This window comes from Hyperolius riggenbachi, chromosome 5, assembly GCF_040937935.1.
Source record: "Hyperolius riggenbachi isolate aHypRig1 chromosome 5, aHypRig1.pri, whole genome shotgun sequence".
Taxonomy (NCBI): domain Eukaryota; kingdom Metazoa; phylum Chordata; class Amphibia; order Anura; family Hyperoliidae; genus Hyperolius; species Hyperolius riggenbachi.
Genome location: NC_090650.1, coordinates 353,718,045 through 353,737,855, shown reverse-complemented (window position 1 = coordinate 353,737,855; position 19,811 = coordinate 353,718,045). Strand labels below are relative to the sequence as shown.

Genomic DNA, 19,811 nt, shown 5'->3' with positions numbered 1-19,811 from the left:
GCACGCTTCTTGTCCTCATGCAAGGCCTGGGTTGTTGTGTCTCAAAAAGCGTGGCCTTCTCCTCCTGCGCCTCCTCCTGTTCCATCACGTGTGCTGCTGCTGCTGCTGGGTTAGCGTTACCGGTCCCTGTTTATGGAACCTCTTCTCTTTATTACATTTATGACTGCATGGCGGTAAAAAGCATGCTATCCGCACGCTTCTTGTCCTCATGCAAGGCCTGGGTTGTTGTGTCTCAAAAAGCGTGGCCTTCTCCTCCTGCGCCTCCTCCTGTTCCATCACGTGTGCTGCTGCTGCTGCTGGGTTAGCGTTACCGGTCCCTGTTTATGGAACCTCTTCTATTTATTACATTTATGACTGCATGGCGGTAAAAAGCATGCTATCCGCACGCTTCTTGTCCTCATGCAAGGCCTGGGTTGTTGTGTCTCAAAAAGCGTGGCCTTCTCCTCCTGCGCCTCCTCCTGTTCCATCACGTGTGCTGCTGCTGCTGCTGGGTTAGCGTTACCGGTCCCTGTTTATGGAACCTCTTCTCTTTATTACATTTATGACTGCATGGCGGTAAAAAGCATGCTATCCGCACGCTTCTTGTCCTCATGCAAGGCCTGGGTTGTTGTGTCTCAAAAAGCGTGGCCTTCTCCTCCTGCGCCTCCTCCTGTTCCATCACGTGTGCTGCTGCTGCTGCTGGGTTAGCGTTACCGGTCCCTGTTTATGGAACCTCTTCTCTTTATTACATTTATGACTGCATGGCGGTAAAAAGCATGCTATCCGCACGCTTCTTGTCCTCATGCAAGGCCTGGGTTGTTGTGTCTCAAAAAGCGTGGCCTTCTCCTCCTGCGCCTCCTCCTGTTCCATCACGTGTGCTGCTGCTGCTGCTGGGTTAGCGTTACCGGTCCCTGTTTATGGAACCTCTTCTCTGTATTACATTTATGACTGCATGGCGGTAAAAAGCATGTTACCTGTGCAAAGAAACATGACATTTTCAGCATTTAAAAGACAGTTTTTCCTTTGAAACTTTACAATCAATTTTCTCAAAAAATATAAGCTCTTTTTCAAATATTTTTTTTCCTCTTGTACCCATTTCCAAGGTGCACATACCCTGCAAATTTGGGGTATGTAGCATGTAAGGAAGCTTTACAAAGCACGAAAGTTCGGGTCCCCATTGACTTCCATTATGTTCGGAGTTCGGCACGCACACCCGAACATCGCGGCGATGTTCGGCGAACGTTCTCGAACCCGAACATCTAGGTGTTCGCCCAACACTAGCTGCAGCGAGACCCCCGTGGGACAGAGGACAACGTGGGAAGCCTCATTAGGATCCGGAGGCTTCCTCCACCCGAGGTGAGTACCCCCCAGGGGATGTTTTTCATGTTACAGAGTCTCTTTAAGGGGCCAGGGACCCCAGGTAACAAAGTGGTTAAAGAGTACCTCTAGTGAAATAGACAGAGCATGTAATGACAAGCTCTGTCTCTATGAAATCGGATTTGGGGGGGGGGGGGCACGGGCTGAAATACGTAACTTCCTGAAGTCTTTTGGCAGAGAGAGCTACTCCACCCCCCTCCTTGGCAGTGCAGTGGCAGACATGTTTCTGAAGACTGCAGAAGGTCTTTGTAAACGTTCGCCTGCGTGGCCTTAGCCCGCCCCCAGCTCTGCAGCCACCAATCAGGATGTGGACACCAAGCTGAGGGTGGGCCAGGGTCACACAGTTGGGCGTGCACAGAGCCCTAGCAGCAATTTGGGGGAAAAAAATGCACCTGCCTTGATGGATGATGTCAGGACAGGTGAGTATTTCGCCCCACAATCCCCCCAATCCTCCATCATGTAGACAGAGCCTGTCATTACAGGCTCTGTCTATTTTCACTTTAGATACTCTTCAATGTCTGCTCATACCAGCTAAAAGCGATAGACTCCAGTTTGGCGGTAGACTCATGTATGCACATCTGAGTGGGTGGCAGCTTTCCCTATATGTGACAAGAGGCAGATTTTTACCAGACAGGAATGGCTCCGTGCTTCAACCACTGAAGTTACAAATTCTTCCATTTGGTTGGATTATTTTTCAACAGAAAAGCACTTGGTCTATGCAGGTGATTCAACATTACAAAGAGTAGGTGCGGCAGGTGCAATCAATGTCTATTATTATACAATAAATACTTGGGTGTAGATTACAGATCGAGATGCTAAATATAGATAGAGTTATTGTTAGGTAATTAGTTAACATTAGATAAAATATACCTGTAATACGAGTAAACAATTATATTCAGCTTCTTACCTGAACAAGATAGACCAGTTTAAAGGGAACATGACGTGTGAAATATATGGAGGCTGCCATATTCATTTGCTTTTAAACAATTCCAGTTGCCTGGCAGCCCTGCAGATCATTCTTGCATCAGTAGTGTCTGAATCACACACCTGAAACCAGCATGCAGCTAATTTTGTCAGATTTTTGTCAGAAATCTCTGATCTGCATGCTTGTTTAGGGTCTATGGCTAAAAGTATTAAGGTACCATACATCACGCGATTTTTGCAGCCGTTTAACCAATAGACAGATCTCTCTCTCATCAAAGATCAAAGATCTGTTGGCCACCATAAGCTTGTCGACTTGCCTCGCTCCCAGCCGCTGTCCCTCCTAGTGAACTGTACACACCACCACCCCATGCAGTTATACTTTACCTGTCCGGTGTCCAGTGCTGTGTCCCCACTCCTCTTCCGTATTTGCTCCCCTCGTGGTTGCCGGTGCATTGCGTTAAAGCACGTGCGACATGTGTGTGATGTCACCAGGCAACGGCCAGGGGTTTCCGTCGTGTTCATTATCTGCGATTATCGCACACCATTACCGCTGCTGAGATTTTCCGGCATGTCCATTCGATACATGTACCTATTTTTGGCCCTAAATCAGTTGCATCCTCAATCGGGCATGCTTTCGGTGGCACGAATTTTCACCAAATCTATAGATGTATGGCCACCTTTAGAGGCTGAGGATCAGCAAGACAGCCAGGCAATTTGCATTGCTTAATATTATATCCCTCTCACTTCAGGGTCCTGTCAGGCCACCATCATTGTTAAAATCCTGCTCATCTTCACAGATTTCTCACGTTTTGTAAAAAAGAATAGGGGACTATGCCATTTCAGTTGGTTCTAACAATAACTTGCCCTTTCCATTTGTCACTATGTGAGGGAGCGTGGTTAGGGAGAAGATGATGCAAGTGGGTGGAGCACTACTACTGGATGCAGTAAGACCAGCCTCCCAGTTAACATCCCTTCCACTTCTCCTTATAGAAGAGAGGTGTGGCTTAGGGGATGAAAATTTAAGGACCCATAGATGGGGGGGGGTGGATTTTGTAGGGTAAGGGAACCTTCTTTATGATAGGTGAAGAAAGAAAATGTGAAGGCAGGCATGTGCCCACTAACGCACACACATTCACATCATTCTTACAATATCCTCTCACTGGAAATCTTAAGAAAGAAAGAACTTCATCCTATTTTACACAAGAATCAGAGATTGGGAAAGATATTCCCTGAACCTCCCCTTCTGGCATATCGACAGTTGCCAAATCTTAAACAGATGATTGTCAAGAGTTCTTTGAATAGTCCAGAACAGACTGGAACATTTCCCTGCCGACAGAAAAGATGCGAGACCTGCAAACACATCCATTCCACCAACACTATACCAATACCAGATAAACAACAGGAATGCAAAGTACAGTGCACTTTTTCCTGTGATTTATGTGAGATAAAAAAAGACAAACTCTACATGAGCATAGGCAAATGCAGGGGGGGATTACTGCTGCCTAGAATCCCCCCTCAGACCAGAACCGGTGCAGTGTCTGGGGAAAGACACAAGTTGAGACACCAGAATATCTGCAAGTATCCTGAAGCTCACAGCACTGCCCCCTTTCTTTCCTGGCTACAGTTGACTTTGGATGAAGCCGCAGCGTGTGTACAGAGCATGGAGCAGCAACGTGTCTACAGAGCATGGAGCAGCTCTGGGGAACTTAAGAGTCAGGTATGAGCACAGCCCTGTGCCCCTACTGTGTGAATGCTTCACTTTCCCCTTCATTACCAGTGTTGGCTGTCCTCATTATTATCTGTATACAAACTGTTCCTGATCTATCCCGCTTTCGGTCAGACGGGGAATTGCATTATGTGTACCCAACATGATGTCCTACCATATTATTATACTGTATTGTGCTTGGCTGAGGTAGACCTTTCAGGAATCCCCTCCGGGAAAATCCTGCGTTTGCCCCTGATGAGTGTATGAACCATCACAGGTTCACCATTAACAAAAACAAAAATAATTATACTGATCTCCCAGTTCCCATGTATTTCTCCTCACATGGCCACACTTTAAAGAGACTCTGAAGTCTAATTTTTTAACTGCTTTTCTCATATAATCCTCTTTAGCATGAATGCTCCACTTGAATCGCCGCATCCGCACAGCAGATGAGTGATTTATTAGTGAGAAATAGTCCTGCAAAGCTCCCGGGCTCGCAGGGCATTACTTCCGTGAAGAGGCAGAGCTTTGAGCTGTAGCTCTGCCTCCTCCACAGTCAATCTCTGCTGATCGCCACCTCTCTCTGCTCCTCTCAGCCTTCTCTCATTGAGAGGGGTGGGGAGAGGCGGAGATCCGCGAAAATTGATTACGGAGAGGCAGAGCTACAGCTCAAAGCTCTGCCTCTCCAGGGCAGCACAATCTGAAAGTCGTGGAACTTTGCAGGTCGTATACAGAAATCTCGGAACACTAATTGTTTTATTGAGCTAATTACCCAGAAGCAAAACCATCTCTTTTCAACAACAAAGGGGGTGGGTAATTAGGACTGTTTGAAACAGACAATGTATTACCCACCCCCTTTGTTGTTGAAAAGAGATGGTGTTCTTCTGGGTAATTAGCTCAATAAAACAATTAGTGTCCTGAGATTTCTGCGGACGGTCAGGCTGCTGAAACAGCCTATTAAAACTCCTTTGATTGTAAAATACAAGGTAAAATACAAGTTTATTTTAATAATGAAACAGATTGTTGGCATGCATTTTTCATGTGCTATAGAAATGTCCTGAGTGTTAAAAAGGTGCTTGGTTCACTTTAAGCAAACAAGTGGTCTTATCTGTTTGTCAAAAATTAGCTAGCATCCCTGTGAGACCCTCCTGATGTTGTAATTAAGGCATCCAATGACATTTATTTATGCAGTGGTGTAGCAATAGGGGTTGCAGAGGTTGCGACCGTGTCGGGGCCCGTGGGCCAGAGGGGCCCCAAAGGGCCCTCCCTCAACTACAGTATCAGCTCTCTATTGGTCCTGTGCTAGTAGTAATCACTTCTATAGATGCTTTGAATAGTAGTAATCATTAACAAACTGTCCCCCATCTCCTTCTTGCACCTCTGACACTGTGGTTGTCCTTGGCAGGTTTTGGTGCACCGGATCAATTGTCATATATAGAGTGCTTGGGGGGCCCCATTGTAAAACTGGCATCGGGGCCCAAAGCTCCTTAGCTACGCCACTGTATTTATGGTTGCAGAACAATGTATTTCCTTGTAAGTGTATATAAGCTGTGTGTTCTAAATGTTGTCAATACACAGGAATCAAGTCTGAGGAAGTCTTTGTAGCCAAAAGCCTACTCTTTTTCTTCTGAGTTAGCCAATATATTGTATCATCCTGATTAAAAACTCTTGCTTCTAATAAACAGAGCTAATTTTTTAAATAAATCCTTCCAATATTATTAACATTATGGAGGATTGTACATGGTCATCGGCTTAGAACTGCAGAGATCATCAAAAACGTAAGGGAAAATGTTTACAAAACATCCCTGCATGATTTCATTACATCTTTGCAGCAGCCTAGACATCGCCAATGGCCAGGAATCAGTGAAATTAAAACCTCCACAGCTTCCTAACCAGAGCATATGCACAGCTGTTTCTAGTTTAGCTCATGCACAATGGACATTTTTTTAGCCACCTTTACCTGTGCTTAGTGCATAGCCCTCCCTGTGACTTCCAAATGAGATGCATGAAAATTGAGAATTTAAATAACTTGGTTTGAAACATAAGAAGAAATAAGTGCAATTGTTACTTTTTCATTTACATCAGCGGGAGTAATATTACATATTGTAACTTTAACCACTTAAGCCCAACTGGACGAAAATTTTCGTCCAGTTGGGCTGCGCGCACTCCCGCGGGTCGCGCGCGCTCCCGCGGGCCCCCCCCGTGCGCGCCCCCGCTGCTGGCCGCTAGCCCACCAATCAGTGAAAGGGATTATAAATCCCTTTCGCTGATCGGACCCCCCCGGAGAAAAGCCAACAGCGTCTCTTCAGACGCTGCGGCTTTTCTGAGCTCTGGTCTCCTTTCTTCTGCCTGAGAGCGAGATCGATCGCTCCCAGGACTTTTTGATTCTGGCCATCTTGTGGCCAAATAGCAAATTACACCCAAAACACACTTGGTATTAAATAAATATATTTAAATAAATTAAAAAAACCCTGTTTACCTCCCACACCAAAAAATACCCACATACAAGTTTAAATTAAAAAATTAAAAAAAATTACAATAATAAAAAAAACAAAAAAAACATAAATAGCTACCTAAGGGTCTGAACTTTTTAAATATGCATGTCAAAGGAGTATATCAATATGATTTAATAAAGTATGGGCTTCTAAATAGTGATGGACGCAAAACGGAAAAAATGCACCTTTATTTCCAAATAAAATATTGTCGCCATACATTGTGATAGGGACATAATTTTAACGGTGTAATACCCGGGGCATATGGGCAAATACAATACGTGAGTTTTAATTATGGAGGCATGTATTATTTTAAAACTATAATGGCTGAAAACTGAGAAATAATGAATTTTTTCAGTTTTTTTCTTATTCTTCCTGTTAAAATGCATTTACAGTAAAGTGCCTCTTAGCAAAATGTACCACCCACAGAAAGCCTAATTGGTGGCGGAAAAAACAAGATATAGATCAATTCATTGTGATGAGTAGTGATAAAGTTATTGGCAAATGAATGGGGGGTGAAAGTTGCTCGGATGTAAAAAAATTTCAACCCTTCGGGCTTAAGTGGTTAAACAGTTACACGGACTAAAAATGGTCAAGAAACTAACAGGGACAAGATATAAACTTCCCAGAGATGGGTGCCAGAGGTCTAGTGGGGCCACAGCAGCCTTTATATAATGTACTCTAACTTCCAGTACTTCACAGCAACATAAAGCACATCAATAATAATCCACTAAGCAAAATGACAAACAAGTCTACTACATGATTATGATCAATGCAGATCTAAAGTACAATCCAGAGGGCAATGAATAACACAAAAGGAAAAGTGGAAAATTCGGTAACCCAATCAGCATGAGTCTTTTAGTGCTATTATTTCAGTAAAACTAAATAATATTGGCTGGACATAATTATTGCCCTAAAAACACCTGCTAACTGACAAAAAAACATGCATCACCACATACACAACATGCAAGATCTATAAAAATAAATGTGTGAGCATATAAAGACAAAATAAATAAATATCTGTCTAGAAGTGTCGTTTTGTAAAATATGAATATTTTGGAAAGTCTTACCTGCCGTAACGCTTGTGCTTTTATTCCCTCTCAGGTAAAGAGGATGGGGCTTGCTGGAGCAAAAGGGGCTCATATTACTCTCTGTGGCTCTGACATCCTATCTCCAAGCTCTCCTGAACACCTAAGAAGTATTACAATATTAATGAACACTGGCTGGGGCTGTGATGTCATTGATACCATATGATGATTACGGTTCAGTTATTAGAGAATACGCTGACAATACTTTAAAGCCAGGGTTAAGACAGCTGCCTACAACAGATGATTGTTTTGAATAAAGTAATCAAAAAAAGTTTTTTTTTTGTTTTCCATGTTAACGGGTCACTATGGCCACAGACTGTAACATTTTACATTTGTCTGTACACATACATGTGTCCCTGATTATACGCATTATACATTTTTTACTTCCTATTTAGCTGTCACAGCAGACATTACGATCTACCAACTTCTACCACCCCCCTGCCAACAAGTTTTGGACTAGTCTATGTCTTCATGGGAGAAACTCGGGATTTCTTTTACTTTCAAAGGCACTCCTTGAATGATAGTGGCACAGTCCAGCTTCCAGAGTAGCGGCACATGAGTAGGTAGGCTAGCTGGCATGTTTGCATGCATCCATTCCAGGAAGTGTTTTTAAACAATAAAAAAGAAACTTTAAGAATACCTTATGAGGAGATGGACTAGTCCAAAATCTGTTGCTAAGAGGTTCAGAGTTGGTAGATTATAACACCTTCTGTAAGTCAAAGCAACAAAAAAATGTATGGTGCATTTACTTCAGGACAAGTTTTTTTTTTTTTTTTTTAGCTTTCTTGGCTCCTGTTGCATGCAACAGGAGTCCCGGGTAAGCAAGGCTATTAGCCCCATGCACGGAAAAAGCGTGAGTGCCCTAAAGCACCCCCACAAAACGTGCATGAGTAGCCACAGGCCCCACAATACAGCAGGGCCCTTCCAGTGTTCCCCGAAGGGAACTTATCCCCCTTTGCCATGGGCGCAGGGGGTACTAAGCGTCCTCCAACCCGAGGGTTGGAGGACACTGGCGGCATCCTCCAACACCCGAAGGGCTGGAGGACCCTGGACTGCCCTGTGGTTGCCCACAGGGCCTGGGCCATGTGGCCATCCACATGGTCCGTGGCTCCCCCGAGAGGGAGCCAGGTGGGAACCGAAGTCCCCAGGGGACAAGTCCCCGGTGCCAGCAAGCTGGCCCCGACCTTGCGGCCGGAGTGATAAAAATTCTGCACTCTCCCTAGTCAAAAGGACGGGGAGCTGCGTTAGTCGGCTATGCATATGGGCAGTACAGACCAAAGCACCCTACTTCCGCCTGGGATCTGCCACATCCCAGGTTTTTTCAGGTGCACCTGGAGCGCCACTTCCAGGGGCAGTACGCCTAAGCAAAGCCCTCAGCCATTCAGCTTCGACCATGGTATAGATCCATTCAATCAGCCTCTGGGGAGTTACGACAAGAACACTCTGCCACAGTGCCATCCCTCCAGGTCCCCCCAAAAAAACCTCAAGAACAGATACTACACTTGATCTTAGCCAAAAGGCCGTATGTATGTGCACATTTGTATTTGGAATTTTCTAATTTTTCACCACAGTGCCCCTTTAAATGTTTTCTAAATAAAAAGGTACAGATTAACCAGGAAGCTCATGGTGAACCAGAACTCATTGGAGTGTGCAAGGGGCTCAATGGTCCAAAAAAAACCTTACTAAAATGCTATGGAAAACAAGAGTTTGCTTTCTTAAAACAGAAAGTATTTGCGATAATTCAGGCTGGAGTGAGCTCCGACATGTCCCCCAGTGCATTACTGCTGAATATATGCAAATTAACCATTGTCTTCCTTAGAAGCTAAACACACCTCCAGATCCGCTGGAATGCAATGATGTGTCAGCTTGTAATTAGTACAGAGCAATAATAATCCAACATGCATACAGACTGTTTCGGATTGGTTGATCCTCATCAGTGCATGGTATGGACTAATTTGGCTCTATGGAGTAGGACTCGAAACACCCAGAGGTAAGACTAACCAGCCAGCTCATGGTGAACCAAAACTCATTGGAGTGTGTAAAGGGCTACAATGAGTTCTGGGTCACCATGAGCTTGCTGGGTAATCTGTACCTCTGGGTGTTTCGAGTCCTACTCTATAGAGCCAAATTAACCCATGCCATGCACTGATGAGGATCAACCCAATCCGAAACAGTCTTTATGCATGTTGGATTATTATGGCTCCCTACTAATTACAAGCTGACACATCATTGCATTTCAGCGGATCTGGAGGTGTGTTTAGCTTCTAAGGACGACAACGGTTGATTTGCATATATTCAGCAGTGATGCACTGGGGGACACCTCGGAGCTCACTCCAACCTGAATTATCTCAAATTCTTTCTGTTTTAAGAAAGCAAACTTTTGTTTTCCTAAATAAAAAGGAAAACATTTGCTATGCCAATTCATAGCTCCTCATTGTCTCCCTCCCACCACTTCCCAGTTAGTCTGAAGCTGCATTGCACACTGCTCTCCTCTATTCTGGTTGCCACTGATCTCCAGGTCTGTAAGTGTTGGGGATGGGGAGGCAGCAGGAAGCTAGAAATCCCCACTGACATCAATGTTACAGGGGACGACGGAAGTGGGGGTAGATGAGGGAGACACCTTTGGCTACCTATACTTGGGGTGACTATCTATACTGGGGAGACACCATGGTTACCTATACTGGGAGTGGCTATTTGTACTGAGGGGAAAACTTGGCTACCTATGATGGAGTTGGTTACCTATACTGTGGGTACACCTTTGGTTACCTACCTTTACTGGAGGACTACTTATTTTGGAGGGGAGACAACTATGTCTACATATTATATGGAGCTTCTGACTTGGGGGAGAAAGGCCACACATAATGAATCAGCTGCTTAGGGCCACAAAAACTGTAGCAGCACATCTGATTGCTGTACTGGTCAATGTAGTGCCATACTATGTGGCCATCAATTCTCCTGTGCCCCCCCCCCCCCCCTCCACACACGTCTCCACATTTTTAATCGATAAATTGAACAAAATTAAATAAGACTGAATCAGCTACATATTTCGGGGGAGTGCATGTTTGGCATATTTGGTAAAAGTGATGAATATATATATGGCCATCTTAGGGTATAGCGGTTAGAGCTCGTATGATTTAAAAGGATTACAGTTAGGCCTTGACTTGGCACTTTAGCTTCAATTTGTTTGCAGACATGTGTAACCAACATGCCTTTTTTTAGTTTATTTTAAAGACGCGTCTTTTTTTCAGTTTTGGTGACGGTGTAGCGGTTTTTGTTATTTACATAGCTATATATTTTTCAAAGCATCTTATCATTCGCTATTTTAGCTGAAGATAACTGACAATGAAGTAATCTGCTGATAAGAAAACATGTGCGTTAACACCACCTACTCACCGTCACACCTTATTGACTCACCATTTACAAGACATTTAACAAAATAGACAGTGTTACAATTATTCATAGTACAGTGAGGTAAAAGACAAGTGCAAATCAGTGCACACTAATACACCTCAACATTAACCTGAAGCTGTTGACACTAAAAAAAGAAAGCTATATAAAGAAGGTTCCATTATAAAAATAAAGGTAAGCTATTGTTATACCACAAATCTCACTAATACCATAAACGGGAAAGTTTGGATGTTTGTCACTCAATCACGCAACAACGGCTGAACGGATTTGAATGAAATTTGGCACACACATAGCACATTACCTGGAATAACATATAGGATACTTTTTATCCCCATAACCAAAAAGTGGGCGGAGACAAATACACATTTCACTGAGAAAATGTAAGCTGCAGCCATTCTTACACTGTTAATGGCAGGGTTCTCAAAATTTGCACAGTTGGTCACTGGGATTAATATTCAGAAAAGTGAGTGGAGCCTACAAAAGCCAAAGGGAATATTTAATTGCTGCCAGTCTTGCACTGTTAATGGCACAAGTCTCAAACCTGGTACAGTTGGTCATTGGGTGACTGAGGTTCAAATTCAGAAAAGGGGGTGGAGCCACAGCCAATCAGATTTGTTTCATTTCAATGCAAATTATTGATGCCGAAGACTGCAAAGCTCACAAACCTGGTCATAGAGTAATTGAGTAATTGTGTGTTAGGGTTGGAAAAAGTATGGAGAGCAAACACCAGCCAAATACATACCCGGGCAAAGACAATCAGTCTTCATGGTGTTTGGATTGGAAGATAGTCCCTTTAAGGTAGCGATTTTAGTGGCCAATCGACCAAGAGACAGATCTCTCTGATCCAATCTGATCTGAAGGCTGGTGCACACTAGAAGAGTTTTTCTGAGCTCTGAGCTCGAACTAATGATATCCTATGTTTTTGTGCACACTGGAGCGATGTGATTTTGTAAACATCCCCATAGCATTGCTTTAGCAAGAGATTTTAAAATCTCTAGCGTTTAAAAAGCTCTTGTGGTGTGCACCAGCCCTGAGAGAGATCTGTTGGCTACAATAAACAGCAGGCCGTTTCCTGATTCCAGCATGAAATCTTGCGGGAATCGAACTTGTGGCGCCACCACACTGCCTTGCCGCACCCCAGGCCCCTGCCCCTTTAATGTTTTATGTCCCCCTTCCCCCCATTGTCTGTGCAGCTATACTTTACCTACTGCCGTCTGTGCTGTGTTCTCGTACTTTGGGTCCCAAGTGGTTGATGGTTTTATAGCATGTGGGATGCGTGTGACATCAGCCAAGCGCCCCACGTTCTATATGTTATGGAGTGGAAATAGCGCATGGACACTCAGCACAGACGGTGTGATAGGTTAAGTGTAACTGCACAATGGGCACTGTGGAGGACATAAAACATCAGGGGAGACAGTGGCCGTGGGTTTTCCCATCGCGTTTGTCGTTCACGATTATGAATTTACAAACTATGTTTGTAACTTTTAGATAAAAAATAAGACGGGATTCAAGGAAAGTCCTATTTAGAACTAGGACTATTGATACATTTGTTTATCTCATCGGTTTAAAGAGACACTGAAGCGAAAAAAAATTATGATATAATGATTTGTATGTGTAGTACAGCTAAGAAATAAAACATTAGGAGCAGAGACGTAAGTCTAATATTGTTTCCAGTACAGGAAGAGTTAAGAAATTCCAGTTGTTATCTATGCAAAAGAGCCATTGAGATCCACTACTTTCAAAGTCGCAGAGAGCTCTGTCTTCTGAAGCTTATTGACTCAAGTTCAATAGTTCACTGGCCTGCTCTGTAAAATTATTTAGAGTAGTGAGTAGCTGAGTAGTGTGTAAACTGCAAATACAGTGGCTTGCAAAAGTATTCGCCCCCCTTGAAGTTTTCCACATTTTGCCACATTACTGCCACAAACATGAAGCAATTTTATTGGAATTCCATGTGAAAGACCAATACAAAGTGGTGTACACGTGAGAAGTGGAACAAAAATCATACATGATTCCAAACATTTTTTACAAATAAATAACTGCAAAGTGGGGTGTGCGTAATTATTCAGCCCCCTTTGGTCTGAGTGCAGTCAGTTGCCAGTAGACATTGCCTGATGAGTGCTAATGACTAAATAGAGTGCACCTGTGTGTAATCTAATGTCAGTACAAATACAGCTGCTCTGTGACGACCTCAGAGGTTGTCTAAGAGAATATTGGGAGCAACAACACCATGAAGTCCAAAGAACACGCCAGACAGGTCAGGGATAAAGTTATTGAGAAATTTAAAGCAGACTTAGGCTACAAAAAGATTTCCAAAGCCTTGAACATCCCACGGAGTACTGTTCAAGCGATCATTCAGAAATGGAAGGAGTATGGCACAACTGTAAACCTACCAAGACAAGGCCGTCTACCTAAACTCACAGGCCGAACAAGCAGAGTGCTGATCAGAAATGCAGTCAAGGGGCCCATGGTGACTCTGGATGAGCTGCAGAGATCTACAGTTCAGGTGGGGAAATTCGTCTATAGGACAACTATTAGTCGTGCACTGCACAAAGTTGGCCTTTATGGAAGAGTGGCAAGAAGAAAGCCATTGTTAATAGAAAAGCATAAGAAGTCCCGTTTGCAGTTTGCCACAAGCCATGTGGGGGACACAGCAAGCATGTGGAAGAAGGTGCTCTGGTCAGATGAGACCAAAATGGAACTTTTTGGCCAAAATGCAAAACACTATGTGTGGCGGAAAACTAACACTGCACATCACTCTGAACACACCATCCCCACTGTCAAATATGGTGGTGGCAGCATCATTCTCTGGGGGTGCTTCTCTTCAGCAGGAACAGGGAAGCTGGTCAGAGTTGATGGGAAGATAGATGGAGCCAAATACAGGGCAATCTTGGAAGAAAACCTCTTGGAGTCTGCAAAAGACTTGAGACTGGGGCGGAGGTTCACCTTCCAGCAGGGCAACGACCCTAAATATGAAGCCAGGGCAACAATGGAATGGATTAAAACAAAACATATTCATGTGTTAGAATGGCCCAGTCACAGCCCAGATCTAAATCTAATCAAGAATCTGTGGCAAGATCTGAAAACTGCTGTTCACAAACGCTGTCCATCTAATCTGACTGAGCTGGAGCTGTTTTTCAAAGAAGAATGGGCAAGGATTTCAGTCTCTAGATGTGCAAAGCTGGTAGAGACATACATTAAAAGACTGGCAGCTGTAATTGCAGCAAAAAAGGTGGTTCTACAAAGTATTGACTCAGGGGGCCGAATAATTACGCACACACCACTTTGCAGTTATTTATTTGTAAAAAATGTTTGGAATGATGTATGATTTTCGATCCATTTCTCACATGTACACCACTTTGTATTGGTCTTTCACTTGGAATTCCAATAAAATTGATTCATGTTTGTGGCAGTAATGTGACAAAATGTGGAAAACTTTAAGGGGGCCGAATACTTTTGCAAGCCACTGTATTAGAGAATATTGCAATGTTATAAAAAAAACACTATATAACTGAAAATAAAAATATGAGAACATTTTCTTTGCTACAAATGTTCTAGCAATTATCCGTACTACACAACCAATTCATTATATCATAATTTTTTTCCCGCATCAGTGTCTCTTTAATTCCCTTCAGTTTTTCTCTTACTCACTAGACTCTTTCAGTGCTGCCATAACATTTGCTGGTGTTTATCTGGCACCAGACATACTACCAACACTCCCCTTCCACCAGTTAAATATGCAGACCGTTTAGCTGTAAGTATATGGAGGAGACAACGATTATACATTGCAGAAGTGTCATTTGTCCAAATGAAAAATAAAGCACTGTATCCTTCCCTGTGAAATAAATGGGCCATTGTATTAAACCTACAGATGCTGTGAAAGATATAAGGGATTAATTAAATTTTATTAGAAAATTAAATAACAGGTTGCTTGCAGATAGTTAAAAATAGAATGTAACTTTTAATGGCCAATTATGTAATTACAAACACATGTACAGACAAAGCAATAAACCCAGTTGAATAAATAAAATCCCTTTAAAATAATGACCTAGTGAATAATCACAGCAAAGAAAAATAATAATGCAACAAAACTGGATGGACTATTGCAAAATGTTATTTAAAGGAACATTATTGCAAACATTTGTAAAATTTTAAACACATCTAAACAATACTCGCATATAAGCCAACCCACGTATAAGCCGAAGTACCCACTTTTCCATCAGAAACCAGGAAAAAGTGATTGACTCGCGTATAAGCCCCCTCCCCAATATAGCCTCCTGCCCAGTAGCCATATCTGCCCCCAGTACAAGTCATCCCCTTTCCCCATAGCCGGATGTGCACCAAGGATGATACAGCTGTGTCTTAAGATGCCACTAGATGGCGTCATAGATATGAGACACAGCAATTGCTCCGCTGACAGGTTGCTTGCATGCTCCGGTCCACAAGCCTGGGGACACAGCACACTGCCTACCATGTTGCAGGGGATGGGGGGAATCGGACACAGCGGGGGGAAGCAGGCAAAGCAGGCTCACTAGTGCACTATCCTTACACTCCACTGCTAGTAACACAACCTGCTCCACCATCTGTTCTGCTCCGCTGACTAACATATAAGCCGAGTGGGTAACTTTTCAGCACATTTTTTATGCTGAAAAATTAGGATTATAGACGAGTATATAAGGTACATGTAGATGTACATCTCTCCAGGAGTAAAACACACTTTAAATTACGTTTTTGGTGGTCAGACTGAGGAACTGCCATTCAGTAAGCACTTTTGAAAATAAAGAAAACTTAGAGAATCCCCATGATGGACTACTCCAAAAGTCATATTTTTGGGATTTAAACTACCGATTTTACATGACAGCAACATAGGAAAAATAAATTTATTGTGAATTGTATTCTGGGTCAAAACTTCATTTTATAGACATGAACTTTACAGTTTACAATTCTTCATGATAGTGGTCCTCTAAACCAGAGTTCCCAAACCCTGTCCTCAAGGCCCACCAACAGTAATTTTTTATGCAGAAAAGCACAAACATGCACAGGTGTCTCAGCAGAGCTGATTAACCATTTCAGCCGCGAGGACGTCCACAGCGGCAGGTGCTAGAGCCGCAGGGATGCGCTAGTCACGTCCCTGCAGTTTGCGGGGTCTGCAAGCAATCCTGCGGCCAGATGCCAGCGATTGCGCTGCTGCTGCTAGCAGGGGGGATTGGCTGCAGGGGACAAAAGTCCCCTTTGCCAATCCGTACATGTCCGCCGAGAATAAACACTTTTTTTGTTCAAAAACAGTGTTTACTCTGTAAATGGTGCGGCCGCGCTATCTCCCGCCGCAATTTCCGCTGGTTTCCGGCGCCCAATCGTTAAATTTATGAATGGAAACAATGTTTCCATTCATAACCTCCCCACCGCCACTGGGATCGGAGTTTTCCGTGGGAAGCCTACGTCACTTCCCTGGTTACAAGGAAGTGATACATTGTATCCCAATTAGCGTACATTGTACGCTAATGGGATTTTTGCTCAGTAGGGACATCTTGTGGCCAAATAGTAAGACACACCTACTGACTTTGGGGAATAAAAATAAATGATTATTTATGTCAAGAGGACACATAATTAATAAATAATGGGCTAAACATTAGTGATGGATGTAAAACTGAAAAATGCACCTTTATTTCCAAATAAAATTTGTCACCATACATTACACTAGGGGTATAATTTTAATGTTGCAATAACCGAGACAAATGGCCAAATAAAATGTGGGCTGAAATGGTTAAAGAGACACTGAAGCCTCCGTAAAATCACGTTTTTATTTTAAAAACCTCTTAAGTATGTTTGCCTTAACTAAAACGGTGCATCCCCGCAGCTAAAATCGAACTAAATCCCCCCAAACTCCCCTCGCAAAATCCACGACTTTCTTGGTCGTGGATGTTTCTGCCCCGTGCACTTTCGTGAGAGGCAGAGCTTTCAGCTGCAGCTCTGCCTCTCCACGTGTCTTATCAGCGCGTATCTCCGCCTCTCCCCTGCCCCTCTCAGTGAAGGAAGACTGAGAGGGGCGGGCGGAGGCGGAGATAAGTGCTGATAAACACGTGGAGAGGCAGAGCTGCAGCTGAAAGCTCTGCCTCTCACGGAAGCGCTCCCCGCAGTGTTCCCCAGGGAGTTTGGGGGGATTTAGTTAGATTTCAGCCACGGGGATGCAGCATTTTAATTAGGGCAAACATACTTATAAATAAAAACATGATTTTGATTTTAAGGGGACTTCAGAGTCTCTTTAACTAACTCTGTGGATTTCCACAAAACATGCACTGTTGGTGGGCCTTAAGGACAGGGTTGGAGAACACTGCACTAAACCCCTGAAAAATATCCCCACAACCCCATTCCCCCCACATTAAAAAGTCCGGAGAATAAGCCCTGGTTTTTTTGGTTACTGTGTACAGTAAAAAAATGTCACATGCCGAATAAAGTTTTTCTACATTTGCATAAATCATTAGAGTTAGGTTGTATGTGTATAGTATTGCAGTGGTGTTGACGACCTCACCCTACATGTCATTTAAGGAGGTTGATTTAAGGATTTAACAGCATGTCCACTGGAATTGAATTAGATTTAAGGATTTAACAGCATGATCACTGGAAATGAATTATCTTTTTGTATGAATTCTTACCTACACTTCTGTTCAAAGTATTCAAAGCCTGTTGTGCCTCTTGCTACATGGAGGTGGTATGAGCCCTAGAAAATCATATAACAAATGTGGTACCTACACAGCATTTTTTTACCCTCCTTTGCCCCATGATAATCATGTCCCAGTGAATGCAGTGAGCATAGATAAAATCAGCGCATTTGCGATTTGTAGTGGAAAACAGGACTAAACCAAGCTCTCAGCATAATACAACAAAATGAAAATGTTTTCAAGCTGTATTTCTACTTGCATGATAAAGGTATTCTCATCAAGTATGCTAACAGTGCCCCCAAGTGGTGGATGTGAAAACAGTTTTTGGCATTACTTTACATTGCCTTTTTTATAGCGGAGATGTCACTAGGAAAATTAAAATAAGATTTTGGTTTGAATACAGTCGTTCATAAGGGATTTAGATCTTTTGCACTATTAATTCTGAATCTTATTTCATCATTTTTTTCACAAAACTTATTTTTGTAAAAAACAGGAGCTTGAGGCAGGGGTCACACGTTTTCCTGCAGTGCGAAATTGCATGCGAAAACGCAAGTAATGTTTTCCTATGGGGCCGAAGCAGAACAATTTGGCACCGGCAAATTTAGGTGCACTATAGACCGTAATGTGAATTATGGCTAAAGCAGCGCTCACAAGCTAGTTTGGGTGCCGGCAAAAGACGGAGCCCAAATTGCTTAAAGCGGATCCAAGATGAAAAACTTACTATAACAAGTAACTTGTCTATATATCTTATCTAAAGTTTAGATAGTTTACACTGCAAATCTGGCTGCAAACAGCTTCAACAGTTTATGATGATTTATTCCTGTGATACAATGAGAGCGGCCATGTTCTGTTTGTCACCATTACACAGGTAATCTGCAACTGCATCTCCACCCCTCAGCCTGTAAAAAATTCACTCCCCCCTCCCCTCTGCCTCTGAAATCTCTGGCTAGTAACACCTCCTCCTCCTGCCCAGACTGAGCTCCCATAAGCCCTTGCTACATGGTTCTGAGTCCCTTGGCGTTTTGGAGAAGCTGTGGGTGAGGCTTGTTTAGTTTATAGGGAATTTGTGTATTAAAACAAAAAAAAAAGTATTTGGCTTGAGGAATGCCCTATAAACTATATGAAAGGAACACAATTATGCAATGAATAAAAGTTCATCTCGGATCCACTTAAAAAAGAGTGTAATTCGTCCGCCAGCAATAGCTGGCAGCCCAATAACATCTTTCCCCACTGTTCATGGCGGCCTGGAGGGGGGAATAGTAATTAACGCGGATGAGACTTGTTCAGGACCGCACTAAGCTGTTTATTGGCTTCATTTAGTGCCATGGAATATGTTGTCGCTTTATAAATCAATAATTATAATAATAATCTTGTGCCCAAATTTGTTGGCGCCATTTTTACATGTATCCTATGTGGCTGCTGCATTTTCAGGAGCAACTTGCAATTCTATCTAGGCCCATATGCAATTAACTTTTTCACCTGAGTTACCTCCTAGGAGATAATTTTCATCTTCTCTTTACACTAATTTATCAATATTTGACAATTGAAAAAGTACCCAAAAGTTAGTGGAAAAGTACTATCAAATTTATTCTGAGTATTTGCTAGCTTTCTGGTGGCTTGAAAGGCGTTTTATTAAGTGGTGAAAATATCACCTAGGAGAAAACTCAGGAGAAAGGGTTAACTGCATATGGGCCATGGGCCCATTTTACAATTTTTCAATTGTAAAATGCTGACAATTTAGTTTATAGAGAAGTTGAAAAATATCTCCTAGGAATTTCAAATTTGTCAATAGAATGCCTTTTAAATCACCAGCAAGCAAGAAAATACTCAAAATGATTTTGACTGTAGTATTTTACCTACTTTTTGGTACTTTTCAATTGCAAAGTGCTGAAAAGTTATTTTAAATTGAAGATGAAAAATTATCTCCTTGGAGAAAACCCAGGAGAAAAAAATGCCTTTTAAACCACCAGCAAGCAAGAAAAATAAATAATTTTGAAATTAATTTTTCAACTACGTTTTGGTACTTTTTCAATTGCAGAATGCTGAAAATTCTAAAGAGTAGATGAAAAATTATCTCCTAGGAGAAAAGTCAGGAGGAAAAGTGAATTGCATATGGGCCCTTGTCATAAAATGCCTTTCATGCCACCAGCAAGCAAGGAAATACTCAAAATACATTTGATAA

The 19,811-nt window shown here is 42.7% G+C and overlaps 1 protein-coding gene across 3 annotated transcripts in view; it reads right to left on the bottom strand.

The window, feature by feature from the left end:
* Window positions 1-19,811, bottom strand: part of DNAJC5B (DnaJ heat shock protein family (Hsp40) member C5 beta) — a 346,166-nt gene that overhangs the window by 125,077 nt on the left and 201,278 nt on the right. The window contains exon 3 of one of the 3 annotated variants that reach the window (XM_068237448.1): window positions 7,548-7,668. The exons of the other annotated variants lie outside the window; for them this stretch is intronic. The gene's annotated coding sequence lies outside the window, so the exon portion shown is untranslated. The remainder of the gene's footprint in view (window positions 1-7,547; window positions 7,669-19,811) is intronic. 3 annotated transcript variants of the gene reach the window in all.